General features: G+C 39.4%; 1 protein-coding gene across 1 annotated transcript in view; it reads left to right on the top strand.

Moving 5' to 3' along the window:
- Window positions 1–2,465: 2,465 nt before the first annotated feature.
- Window positions 2,466–13,214, top strand: part of LOC126396941 (voltage-dependent R-type calcium channel subunit alpha-1E) — a 151,831-nt gene continuing 141,082 nt past the window's right edge. The window contains exon 1 of the mRNA XM_050055329.1: window positions 2,466–2,535. The gene's annotated coding sequence lies outside the window, so the exon portion shown is untranslated. The remainder of the gene's footprint in view (window positions 2,536–13,214) is intronic.

Genomic DNA, 13,214 nt, shown 5'->3' with positions numbered 1-13,214 from the left:
GACAATATGGCACCAAGGAAACAGGTAGTATGGGAACAGGGAAAGCATGGCAGAAAAGTTGGACAATCTTTTTTAATGAATAGCCACAGGATGTATTAATGATTTAATGAATTATGATTAAACTGATAAATGTGTTTAACCATTAAAAAAACAAACATGATTGTCCCATTTTTACCCCACCAGCCACATCAGCGAGGACCTCAAATGGACTGTAAACTCCACTGCTCTGGTGAAAAAGGCCCAACAGAGACTATATTACCTCAGGACGCTGAGAAGGATCAACCTCTCTACAAAATTGCTTGAGTCTTTCTACCACTGCTCAGTGGAGAGCATCTTGACGTACTGCATCACAGCCTGGTATGGGAGCTCTCCAGAGGGTGGTCAACACAGCACAAAGAATTATTGGACCTGTTCTACTGCTGCCCTCTGGAAGACACTACAGGGCCCTGAAATGCTGCACCTCCAGACTGAGGAGCAGTTTTTACCCTACAGCCATACACAGACTGAACTCTCCCTCTCCCATCACCACAACAATTTTAAATTGCACATCCACGGACTGATGTACAACAGGATATGCACTTTATCTTGTCCTTTTTATAGCACCTTATTTATCATATTTTGGCCTTATCCTTTTTAATGTGTGGGTATGTGAGTGTGTGTTTAGGCACAGTGAAAGAAACAGTTTTTCTTTAATGACAGACATCACATTTTGTTGTATGTGAACATGCAATAACAATAAAGGCTTTCATTTAATTTGAGCTGTCCCATTTTCACTGAGCATGTCATCAGAGTGAGGTAGGGGTTCCTCGTGTGTTTGAAGGTCCAACATTTCTAAAGTGTTTTACTTAGCAACATATTTTCTTTCTTCTTCTTTTTTTTTTTTTTTTTAAAACTGTTGTTTTATTGAAAGTTAATTGCAAAACATACAAAATTACAATTGAAACAATACTTTTCCTTCCATTTTTTTCTTTTCTGAACAAACATCCCTCCCATCTCCCACCCATCCCCTCCTGCCCATACCTTGGTAGTCCATGGAGGTACAGGTTCAACACACACTGATTCAACGTAAAAAAAAAAAAAAAAAAAAAGAAGTTCAGTAACAAGAGGAGGATAAGTACATTTTTTCTTTATGCAAATATAGTAGACATCCATAAAAGTAAAAGTAACACTCTTCTTCAGAGTTTTAGGTATTTTTCTTGGTAATCTACCCCCATTAAATGTCAAATGACCTGACTTCACCCTACATAAAACCAGTAATGAATGTACCTACATTTGCAAGTGTTTTTTTTTTTTTTTTTTGGATCATGGTCTTTTTTATTTTCAGATATAAAAAAGTGGACAACTTAAACACAGAACAGTTACATCAAATCCACCCCAAGTACTGGACCATCAGTACGTTTACTTATAGCATACATACAAATAAAATAAATAATAAACTTTAAGTAAACATATACATTTGCAGTTAAAGAAAATCATAAGTGTCGGGTAGAGAAAAGTGAAATGGAAAAAAGACAAATAAATAAATATATAAAATAACTCATGATAATAGACAAGTAGGCTACACAAACACTATGGTTACATAAATGTACATTTGCGAGTTTGATTGACTTTTTTTTTTACATATAATGTTGGGTTTCTTTCTTTCTTTCTTTCTTTCTTTCTTTCTTTCTTTCTTTCTTTCTTTTAAAGGGTAAACTGAAACATCATTAATTAGTCAGAGCCACAGACTGTAAATACATGCATGGCAAACAAAGCAGATCTTACTTACCACAATGTATATGCATTTACTGCCACCCAGCGGCCTGAGTGTGTATCACACCCAGATACACACACTCATGAACACACACATACAGCCAACGCACCACTCATTCAAGAAAAAAAAAAATCACCATAGCCCACTAACCCTGAGTCCAGTTCACCTGAGTCACTTTTCCTCACGAGATTATCGCTTCATTCTTTCCATTTGACTGATTTTTATTGGGGGCACGAGCTTGGTTTCTTTTTTACTGGTCCCTATGGCAACAAATGGAGTGCACATTGTAAAAAAATAAAATAAAAAGGAGGGCGAAATAGTTTGGTGATAGCATGTGTGCTCACCGCTAACAGGTGAGTCATAAATATATAAACCGCGGTGCAGCCATGGAGCCATAAGACTCCTGCTCCCAGGTTATGGCTGCGTGTTTGACCACGCAGGAGGCAACAAGTAGGTTACCTGTGCTGTTTATGAGAGCACTCTAAACACATGGTTACGTGAGATCTCATCAACATTTCAACCATGCCATGTAATATCGGCTTTTATAGTGTTTGGGGGTCCTTTCAATAAAAGCTGTTGTAACTGGCAACTGCTCCAATTCCCCCGATTCCCCCTGGCTAATAACCCGGCACGTCTCTCCCTCCCTCCCTCCCTGTGTCTCCCTCTTTCTATCTCTGACTCTCTCTCAGCACTGGCAGGGGGATAGTAGCTACGGACCTGCCGCCACATTTTCATTTTCTATTGAAAGGTGAACGACATGGAAAGGAGTTCTCTCTTTTTAGGTAAGAAATCCTGCATGATTTATATTCTAAAACAGGTGTTAGTTAAAGAAAACCACTGTATGGAGCGTATGAAGCTGCTTTGGCAGAGGTTGTGTTTGTGTGCCAGAGGAACAGGGTGCTTCAGTCCTTACTGACAATACTGATCAATGAATAAGTGGATGATTGTGAAGCTTTTATGTGATTTGAAACACAACAGCTTATAATTCTGCTGCAGTTCTTGATTAACAATATTACAAAGCATGTTACTTTTGCCATTAAGATAAGACTCCCCTGTGTCTAAGTGGCTGTGGAGGGCATGTTATCTATTAAATAGCTGTTTTCAACTCCACTCCTTTAGCCTAAAAATGACCAGAAGAGCAATGTGCAAAGACAGTGACAGAGCACTAATCTATCTTCACTTTTGCCAGAGCAACAGGATGACACAGGAGACTGAGTCATTAGACTAATACAAGAAGATTCAGATCTTTATATTGAGTGTGTTGCTCAGAGTTACAAAGCAGGTGTGAGAGTAGAGGCCACATGGAGGCAGACTTGAATTAGGCTCTGCTAATTACTAAGTGGGCCCAGACCAGATAATGATACAATTTGAAGTGCAGGAGAAGAAATCTCTCTAGTTTAATCTCAGATGTTAGGGATTGATCATTACCTCGAGGAAGGAGGGATTAATTACAGATGAGAAAATCGAGACTACATTTGCTGCAGTGAATAGGAGGGAAGTGGAGTTTTTGATGAGGTTTTGGATTCTAAAATGTTTTGATTTGTTTGTATCATTCATCTAATCTTGGGCTCTTTGTCAGATGTGTATTATCTCTTTTGAAAACAGGTGATGTATTTAGATAAAGTAATCAAGCACAAGCTGAATAACAGCACGTCATGAGGAGTTTGACAATACAGGAAGAGGCAGTTGAATAATCAGTGTTACAGATGACAGGCTGCTGGAGGCGACACTGTGTTGCCAGTCCTCCTCACATCTCTCTTTTTCCTTAAGTGGGGTCTTAAAATTGCAGCCATGCAATCTCCTGCAACACCCAGTTACCAGTCAGTGGTTCAATAGGCAGGTGATCAGTTTTGTGCTGCCTGGTATTGATCAAAAGACCCCCTGAATGAGGGCAAATGGGCCGTTGCTTCGATCATTCCTGCTTCTCTGTAGTGTCTTGTTAATTATTCCATCACATTAACATTTGTCACTTCCCACCCCCAATCTAGTTTGGCTATATCTTCCTGTTATTGTCCTTTCTTGTTAACTGCTCTGATTGTCCTGGATGAATAACACCACTTTCCTTGGAAGGGGTGCAAATTGGTTTTCATGGTGTATAAATTAGTGCCTCTGTTCAGCATAAAACTGAACCTAACTGTACCTCTTGAACTGTGACAAGCTGTATGTTTCCTTGTGCCACCTGCAATGCATATTCACAATACTGAATAATTGTGATTCGTCATTTACAAAGATGATTAATTCTGTCTTTTATAGCATCAGGAAGCACACTGAATACTTGTTAAGTTGACACAAACTGTCACTCTTTCTGTTGGAGACAAAGGCAGTCAATTAGAGGCAAAAACAAAGGTACTGTAAATAAGACACTACTCATTTTATCAACCTGTGGTATTAGTTTCTGCTTACAGTCTATGGGTCTAGAGCACATAGGGTGCCAGGTGTCCCTCAAACCTATTTCTCTAATGAAAATAAATTCACATTAGATTGGCATTAGTGTGCATAAAAAGAGTGCATAAAAAGCTTCAAATAGAGCTTGTTCATAAAGAAAAATTGCCAGGGGAGGATTCTCTAGACCAGGGGTCAGCAACCTGTACTACTAGAAGAGCCATTTTGCGTCCAAAAAATGAATAGAAAGGAAGCTTTTATTTCCTTTAATTTCACAGATAAGAAACAATAAAACCTGAAGACAATGAAGCCTCCACAAAATTAGAATATCAGTCTTGTGTATGATTTATCCTTCAGGGGATTCATCCTGGCTTTATACGAGCAGAGGAAATCTCAGCTCATCGCTAGGCTAATTTACACAACGTAAGATGCCATAGGCTTGTGCTAATAATGTTAGCATGTTATATTTGTTTGGAAAATGTGTTTAGTATAAGACAGTTGTTTTGTCAGTGAACCTTGTGAGTTGTAATGGAGCCAAATTTTGTATCGTTACCTTTGTTAAATGTTGCTGTTGTCCCTGGCTTCATATGAGAAGAGGAAAAGTCCGCTAGCAGCTAGGCTAATTTATACAATGTAAAATGCCATAGGCTTGTGCTAAAAACTTTAGCATGTTGTATTTGTGGGGAAAATGTGTCCAGATAAAGACAAATGCTCTGTGAATGCTGCGAGTTATAGTGAAGCCGATTTGTGTACTTGTGTTTGAAATTATCTCTCATAAGCCATGTTTAATGTGTGTTTTGGGTATGTTTTGAATCAACTAAAGCACTTCACAGAAACCTCCATCGCAGACTAGTGTTTTGGAGGTGTAACTGCAGAGTGATGCAAACCCACCACCGCACAAGTTGCTCATAACGGCGTAGGCCACGTGTGTAGGCAGATCTGCCACACAAGTATAAATCCGCTTACTCATTAATATGTTTTACCATTAGGTGGCTACTCTGCAGTTAGGTATTAATGGATATTTGGTACCTTGCAGTAAATAAATCTGTCTATGCACTATTAAATTCACTGTTTTCCTCCAAGACTTTCCCTGTCTGGATTTGGAATCCATGGCTAGCTTCGCTAAGGAGACTCAAGACAAGCCACTAATCTTGATGTTTAAAGAAAAGGCACCAGGCTGTAGACATTGCTCACATTTTAGTCGATTAAATGTTAAAACATTTATTATATTGGTTGTAGTCCTGCGTATACCTGGCTTGTGTGGGGCTGCTGTGATTGGATTTGCCTCTTGGGAAAGACGAGAGAGGACAGAAAACACTGTAAGTTTGAAAACAGGGAATTCAGTGAAAATTGAACAGATGAATTTGCCTTCATTTTTTGCCACCTCAGACCAATCCTAAACCTTTATGTTAAATTTGCGAAATAACAATGGCTGTAAGCAAGGTAACTAGTAATCAGGCAGCATCATGAGTTAGAACATGCTAGCTTTCATACAGCGTTTCCGCCTGGCGACACCAACAGAAAGTTAAGTTAAAGCCAGTTAAGTCAGTTAATATAAAAATAAAGAATTTCAAAGAAAAATAAGTCATGAGACTGTTTAATTCATCATTATTCATTTTATTATGTATTAAATATTAATAATGTTTGTTTATCAACTGGCCCCTGGCCTCTTGCCATTTTGCAAAATCGGCCCTCAGGCAAGGCAAGTTGAGTATCCATGGTCTAGAGACTGGTGATGACCGTACATTGTTTGCTCAGATGTTGACACTTGTTTGTCTTCACTGCAGTTTGTACACCATCTCAACAAAGGCAATTAGTTAGTTTTATTGATATAACCAGATCCAGCTCTGACAGTATTAATAAATGCATTTCTTTCATGTGGTGTTTTTCTCATTCAGTTGCTGCTGCTGTCTAAAACAAATGAGCAGGCTTTGCTTTAAGGCTCAGTGCTACTTTGACAAAATACATGGCTGTAGCTGGGACCAAACTTTACAGTTTTGTTGTAGTTCTTCCGACCACTAGAACACTTTGCTTTTTCCTTTTTGTAGTCTGCTTCATCTTAACTGTGTGCTACATTGATGTGATTTGTCTCTCAGACATTTCTGATGTGCCAGAAACAAAGCACTGACAACATACTGTTTAAGAAGCCAAGTCAGTGTGCATTGAATCAGAAAATGTACAGGTTTAAAGATGTTAGTACAGTGACACAGTGGCTTCTCAATGAGCCCGACACTGAATCTGAGTAATGACTGCAACAGATACTTATCTCTGCTATCCCCAAGATACACGCATATATATTCCCACACATTTCTTTCATCTCAGAGCAGCTAAAATCAGCAATCATTCATTTATATGTTTGTGTAGAATGGGCCTATGCTTCAAATACAATGTGGTTTCCCCGCAGCCTTGTGGATAAATTTGGCAAAGATTTAAATGTCACTGGCCTTATTGCTATGTGTTCCCTGTGGAAAACAATATTGCACAGCAGTAATGTGTATATGCAAGACAAATCTTTCTAATATCATATGTATACAGGTGGAGTGCTGTAATGTCATTGTGCAGACATTATGTTGTAAAAGCCTTTTCATAGGATTTTATGCCTGGACAATTCTTTTCCACAGAATTCAATTACTTTGTTTTGTCAGCTAATCAATTAATTGTTGCAGCTCCAAACAGACATGCAACAGAAATCATTAAAATGAGCGGTGAAGCATGTGTTTATGTTTAGCAGAAGGAGAATTTCTACATTGTAAAAAATTAGTCCACTATTTCAAGGCAGACTTTAGGACCTGGAAACCAAAACTCCTTGAATGATCATGATGTTGTGCCCTACTCTGTACTAGATATTTCCACTTGTGTTATAATGTTGTAGGACTTCTAAACATTCCTGAATATGTTCAAGGTACAATATCTATATCAAACCGTTATATGGCACAGCCCTATATGTTTAGATACCAGATTATAAAGTCTAAATTAAAAATGACAGCACAGGGTTGTGGAAATGCATCATACTCCACCCTATGTCAGTCCCTCTGCCAGGTTTTTCCCATGAGGTTTCTTTGCCATCCACTGATATACCCATAACAGTGTGGTGGTCCTATTAGTAGTGTTGATCATTACTGATCTGATGTGTCAGTGGTGTTACATAATGGCTTAGCTTTGAAGGTCATCGCAGTGGGATCCCTTTGAGAAGCATCTGTCATGGTCTACCTGGCTGCAGTTAAAGACAAAAAGCCCAACTGACTTATAAACTATTGAAGAAAATGAATATAAAGCTTGTGTGTGTGAGTCTCAGTAGCATGGGGGGATTATGAGAGAGTGGGCCCCTAGGCAGAAATATGCAAAAGGCCTCACAACCTCTCCTACACAGGAGGAAGACACACAGACTTTGTGGTGGGTTTGCCTCATTTTTTTGTTGTTTTGCGGGTCTTTGTAGTCATTATAAATCTTTTTGTGGTTTTGTGTCTCTACTTTTGGATGTCCTGTTTATAGTCGTTTGTTGTAGTTGTCTCTTTGGGGTAATTTTGTTTCTCTTTTGGTCGTTTTGTGTCTCTTTGTGGTTGTTTTGCCCCTTTTTGAAGTGATTTTGTGTCTCTTTGCAGTTCCTTTACATCTCTTTGCAGCCTTTTGTGCACTTTTGTGGTCATACCGAGTCTCTTCCTTGTCGGTGCGTGCTAATTTAAGTGACATTTTGCAGGAGAAGGCCAAGGAAGCCACCTCACACTTTAGGTGCCTGGGCCTGTGCCCGGTAGGCCCGTTTAGTAATACATCAATGCTCAGCAGCTGAAAAACTGAAAAAACACAAGAATACCATGAATTTAAAACTATTCTTTGTTGTTTGATAACGCTTTTTATTAGGTCTGACTGAGCTCCCGGGTATACATGTCCGATTTGAAAGCAAAATGTACGAGATAACACAGAAAACGAATTCCCAAGTTGAGTTGCCTTGTATGTTCACTCTCAAATGTCTGTTACCCAGGCTTCCAATTAATTGATCTATTCAAACTGAGGTAATTCAGTGCTCATGGCATACCACTAACACAACAATGATATGAAATTTTAATAAACCCTGCAGGAAAATTGGGTTGTTGTTGTTACAGAATATCATAGTGGAAGGATACAGATACTAAAAATAAGATTGAAGTAAATGGATGCTTGAAATGAATGGCAAGAACAGCTTCGCACTGTAAAATGGGAGTGTTATATAGAGAGACTAATATGAATTAACAAAAAAAAAGTGTGCGAAATTATGCAGCATATACAGGATGTGCAAAATAACAGGAACAAAAGCGAATTTACAGCACACGTACAGGATGAGCAAAACGTGCACAGTATTCACATTAACACATCTACAGAAGGTGCTACATCTGCATAGGAAACGTGTAGGTTGAAAAGAACTGTCTTTGTCATTAAATACATTCATTTTTTTCCAGATGCATAGGAGATGAGGTATTAATATAGAGACAACAATAGTGACTGTGGGTGGAATAGTCTGTGCTGCTGAGGTGCAGTGGAGAAGTTTTGCTGGTTTAGTTATTATCCTTGTATTCTTCACCAGTTATTATTGCTGGGTGGCTGTAACTCAGGAAGAGGAGCGATCGTCCATTAATCACGAGGTTCGATCACCATCTGTTCCTGTCTGCATGTCAAGGTGAACTCCAAGTTTCTGCCCGATGGGCAGGCAAGCCTTTGCATTTAAGTGATTTTAGTAGCTTTCATTTAAGTGTGTGTGAATGGGTGACTGCCTCCGTAGCCGGAAGGTTTGCCCATCCGTCCGTCCCACTTTTGTGCACGTAATATCTCAAGAGCACCTTGAGGGATTATCTTTAAATTTGGCATAGACGTTCACTTGGACCTTTGGTCAGATACTGAATTGATGACAAATCTTGAAACTGTGCTGTTTGTATAAATCTTCTGTGCTTCCGGGGGGGAAACGTGTGTGAAGCATCAATGTTTTCACGGACATGGATGTAAACTGTAGGAGACAAGTGACTGATGTGCAAAGGCATACAACCACAGGAGGGGATTTCTAGTTCTTTTTTAAAATTGTTTTCTTCAGCTCCAACTGAGGCAGAGTCAAGTGACATCACTTGAGGCAATAGAGGAATATTTTGCACAGCTTCCTCTGAAACCAAGAAAGGCTTTATACAACTTTTTTTCCCAGGCTCTCTCACTGAAAAAACAGCCATTAATTGTAGGTCGACTGTGTAAGCAGCTTATTACGACCCATACTCAAGTTTATTGTAAGGCTGCTCTCTCTAGTGGCCGTAGTCCATGTAATGTTGCATAAAGATGGATCAAGCACAGGACTTTTACCCAAAAGACTGGTGTTTGTGGCCCATAGTCAACGTTAACTTCTTTTGATGACAACGTGGCCTAGTATGCTAGTATGTGTAGCATACTATGTTAGTGACATATCTAGTAACAAAAGTACTTGTATAAAGCCAAACTCTGATGTTGTTTTGATCCTCATCACTTAGCCCTGTTGCCTAAACCTAACTACAGCAAGTTTTATAGTGTAACAGTGACCGTTCATACTTGTCATGGTTGTCCACCAGCAACTCAAGGACAGTACTGAGACCTAAAGTAGAGGTCAGGCTGCACTACATCCCCACAACAGGACAAACCTACATGTAAGAGCAACAGCTTTTCACAGCAATACATTAGCAGCAGTGCACACAAACTTCACTAGGAAGAGGCCTAGCCAAGAATTTCAAAGTGAATTAAAGTAGGGATGCACGATAATCAGCATCAGCCAATATTGGCTTTAAAAATGAGCCAACATGCTTTTTCTTAATTTGCACTATGAATGAATATTACATGCACTGAAAAGCATTCAATTTCATGTCTCCATCTGCTGGTGGGCCATCACGATAAGAGCATGCATGTATAATATGATGTTAACTCCACTACAGAAGAGACTTGATGATCACTAAAATTAGGTGGTGAAAAAAGTGGATATATCTGTATCAGTCATCGGCAAAATAAGTTGTTTTATATCGGCATATTGGATATCAGCAAAAAATCCAGTATTGTGCATCCGTAATGGTGATATGTCGTTTTGGAAGTCAGTGGAAATTGACCTATTCTGTCAATTAGGTATTAGAGAGAATCGTTTTTTTCACACTTTCAGTAGCACCCTCCAACACCTGTAAGCAGACATTGATGTGTAAAGTCAGTGGCGTTCCCTTTAAAAATTTCTATATCGCCATCATCAGGTCAAAATTTAAATTTGTCTAATGCTTTGGTTTATGACCAAATAATTGCCAACACTGATGATGAACATAAAGGTATTAAAGATTTAACCTGCTAAACATTAGCATGTTAGCATTGTCACCATGAGCATATTAGGATGCTGACATTTAGCTCAAAGCACCACAGTGCTAGTGTGTGCTCCTTGTCGTCAACTTTTGAGTCTGTTGAGTAGAAACATCATTGTAGTTTCATCCTCTTTGTGTCCTGAATGTTGATGCTACATTCAGAAAAGTTTAAATACATTTTGCCCATTACACTCTATACATCTGGCTCTATTCGCTGGCTCCATTTGCTCACTGAAATGCACCACAGTGTATAATAGAAAGTTGTAAATTGTAGATGTTGGCACTGCCTGATGCACTCTGTATAATACAGAATAGTAATATGCAGTGGCTATATTATGAGGGAGTCACGGCTTTATATTAGAGGCTGGCTGAGCTGTAGAGAAAATTAGACTTCTCATTGAAGGGACACTTACACATTCATACTGTATGTGCCTTGGCTACTACAGTATTTATGTGGAGTCAGTGTTCCTTCCTCTTGGATGAGCTGTCTGTTTAATTAGTCTTTGTTCTTCTGTTTGTATAAGGCAAACAAAGCTGTAAGATAACTCACAGCATAGAGTGTAACTAAAGGTGACTGGACACTGTAGCTTTGAAACACTTGAGTCATAGTAGGTGTGTACAGAACATGTTCTGTGTCCTCTGTTCCCACTCGACTGTGTTGGATAACTCCTAAAGGCATTGGTCTTACAGTGTGTTCTTAGTCAGTTGATAAAAAGGTTTCCTTTGTAATATCTGTTTTAACTTATCATCATATTGCCATATTTTTCCATTTTGCCTGTACAACAAAGAAGCACAGATAGAACAACTTGATCCTTACAGCCATCAGCAGGCCATATTTTATGACTGAAATGATCAGATTTCTGGCATTAAATGTATATTTCCTCAATTCCACCCGGATCCTTTAAGCTGTCCTCAAGATTCTTGACATTGTTGTTGAATCTCCTGCACCAAACATGGTTATTTTCAGCCGGCTTAAATTTTACGCCATATTTCCTTCCAAACGCATCTCCCATTAGAGTAGCTTCAGGTGACATAACACTTCCTGACGCATGGTTGGCCACTCACCAGGTTGACATCCAGGTTGAGGGGAGGATGTGGTGAAACATGATGTGCAATCAGGCAGTTGTGTGGGCCGTCAGGGGCAGCAGGTGTGAGAAGGTTCCTCGCCTGCCTGAGCCTCTCCTTCACTCCTCATTAGTAACCTTGCAGACACCTGGCTGTTCAACAAAGAGCGTTAAAAACAATTTCCCTCTCATACTGTGGTTGAGTTTTCGTAAAGACTCACAGTCTTTCGTCTGCTTTATCTGACCCCAGTAACTGGAAAGTCACCGCACAGCTGTGAGTAACACTTTAGATAGTTTGTTGACAATTTCGTATAATGGCAGTCTGAAAGCTCAGTGACTGATCAGCAACCAACCTCTTAAGAGCCAATTAGGAGAATCGGATCAAACTACAGTCAACTTTCTTGGCAGAGTGGTTTTGATAATTGTGTGGAACAACCACAGTGGAGTGCAGAGGAAGCAGCTGAGCACTGATGTTTTAGTCATTGCTTTGCGGTGTGGATGTTTTTTAGGACTCTGTGGTGAAGGTCTGTTTTTGTAGTGGCGCTGTGGGTCTGGCTGAACTAATGGTTCTGATAATGCTTGCAAAAAAAAAAAAAATCAACCTTTATCTTTGTCTAATTATACAAATTAATACCTCTTCTTCCTCCTCATTCCTGGTCACAAGCCATTGTTTTCAATTGTTTTTCTAAATTTCATGTCAATATTAAAGCATCTACAAGGATCTTTCTTCTTCTGTTGATTTTGGCAGCTCCTGTGGACAAAAGCAGTGTTGTTTCCATGAGCACCAGCGCCTGGTGTCGTAAAGATTTAGATCTGGTCATATATGGATGTAAAAAACACCTCTCACAATGTATTTCATAAACAAAATAGACGTATTACATAGCAGTCGAGGAGGAAGATGGCCAGTTCAAGGTCGGTTTTGAATCCTTTCAAATCCTGCATCTGTTTAATGACCGACTAAGGTCGACTCATGTTTTCGCCCGTGCTTTATCACTCACTACATTTACATGCACACTAATTTCCACTATTATTCAGAATGTAACAGTATAATACATTTGATACAGGTCTTGTAAACAGCATATCCTTTTTGGATATTCCGAAGCAGGCCCTTTTCCGGATGTGGCATTTTCCGATTAAGACATGGGATGTGCCGATAATATTTGGGTTTTAGGAGCATTCTTTGGATATGTATACAGCGCACTTGGAATATGTGTCCACACTGGGATTTTTATTGCAGTTTGCAGACGACGTCCTCTTACCTGTTTACGGTCAGCTCTGTGTATTCCACATGTGACCTCAATGACTCTGTAAGGGTTCACACCCACACAGAGTTTAAAAATCTGACTCCACACCAGTCAGTTAGAACTGAAGAAGCTTCTTGGATGAGAGATGAAACGTCTTCAAGAAACGCTAGCAAGTCGCCTACGACATAGCGCTATGACCTGGATGACTGAGAAGCTTCACCGACGTTGTACACACACCAACTTGCCAAGAGAAAGACAAAGAAATACGCCAACTTTTTTTGTTCTTTGGTGATTTTTAGGGTCCGGGCAGCTAAGCTGCCAGGACACTATTGTAATCCTAGTTCTTCTTCTTCTTCTTCTTCTTCTTCTTCTTCTTCTTCTTCTTCTTCTTCTTCTTCTTCTTCTTCTTCACCAAACTTTGCACAAAGGTCCAGTCTCATGCCAGATATTT

This window comes from Epinephelus moara, chromosome 10 (assembly GCF_006386435.1).
Source record: "Epinephelus moara isolate mb chromosome 10, YSFRI_EMoa_1.0, whole genome shotgun sequence".
NCBI classification, from domain to species: Eukaryota; Metazoa; Chordata; class Actinopteri; order Perciformes; family Serranidae; genus Epinephelus; species Epinephelus moara.
The sequence above is the reverse complement of the archived record's forward strand: the minus strand, read 5'-3'. Positions and strand labels throughout refer to the sequence as shown.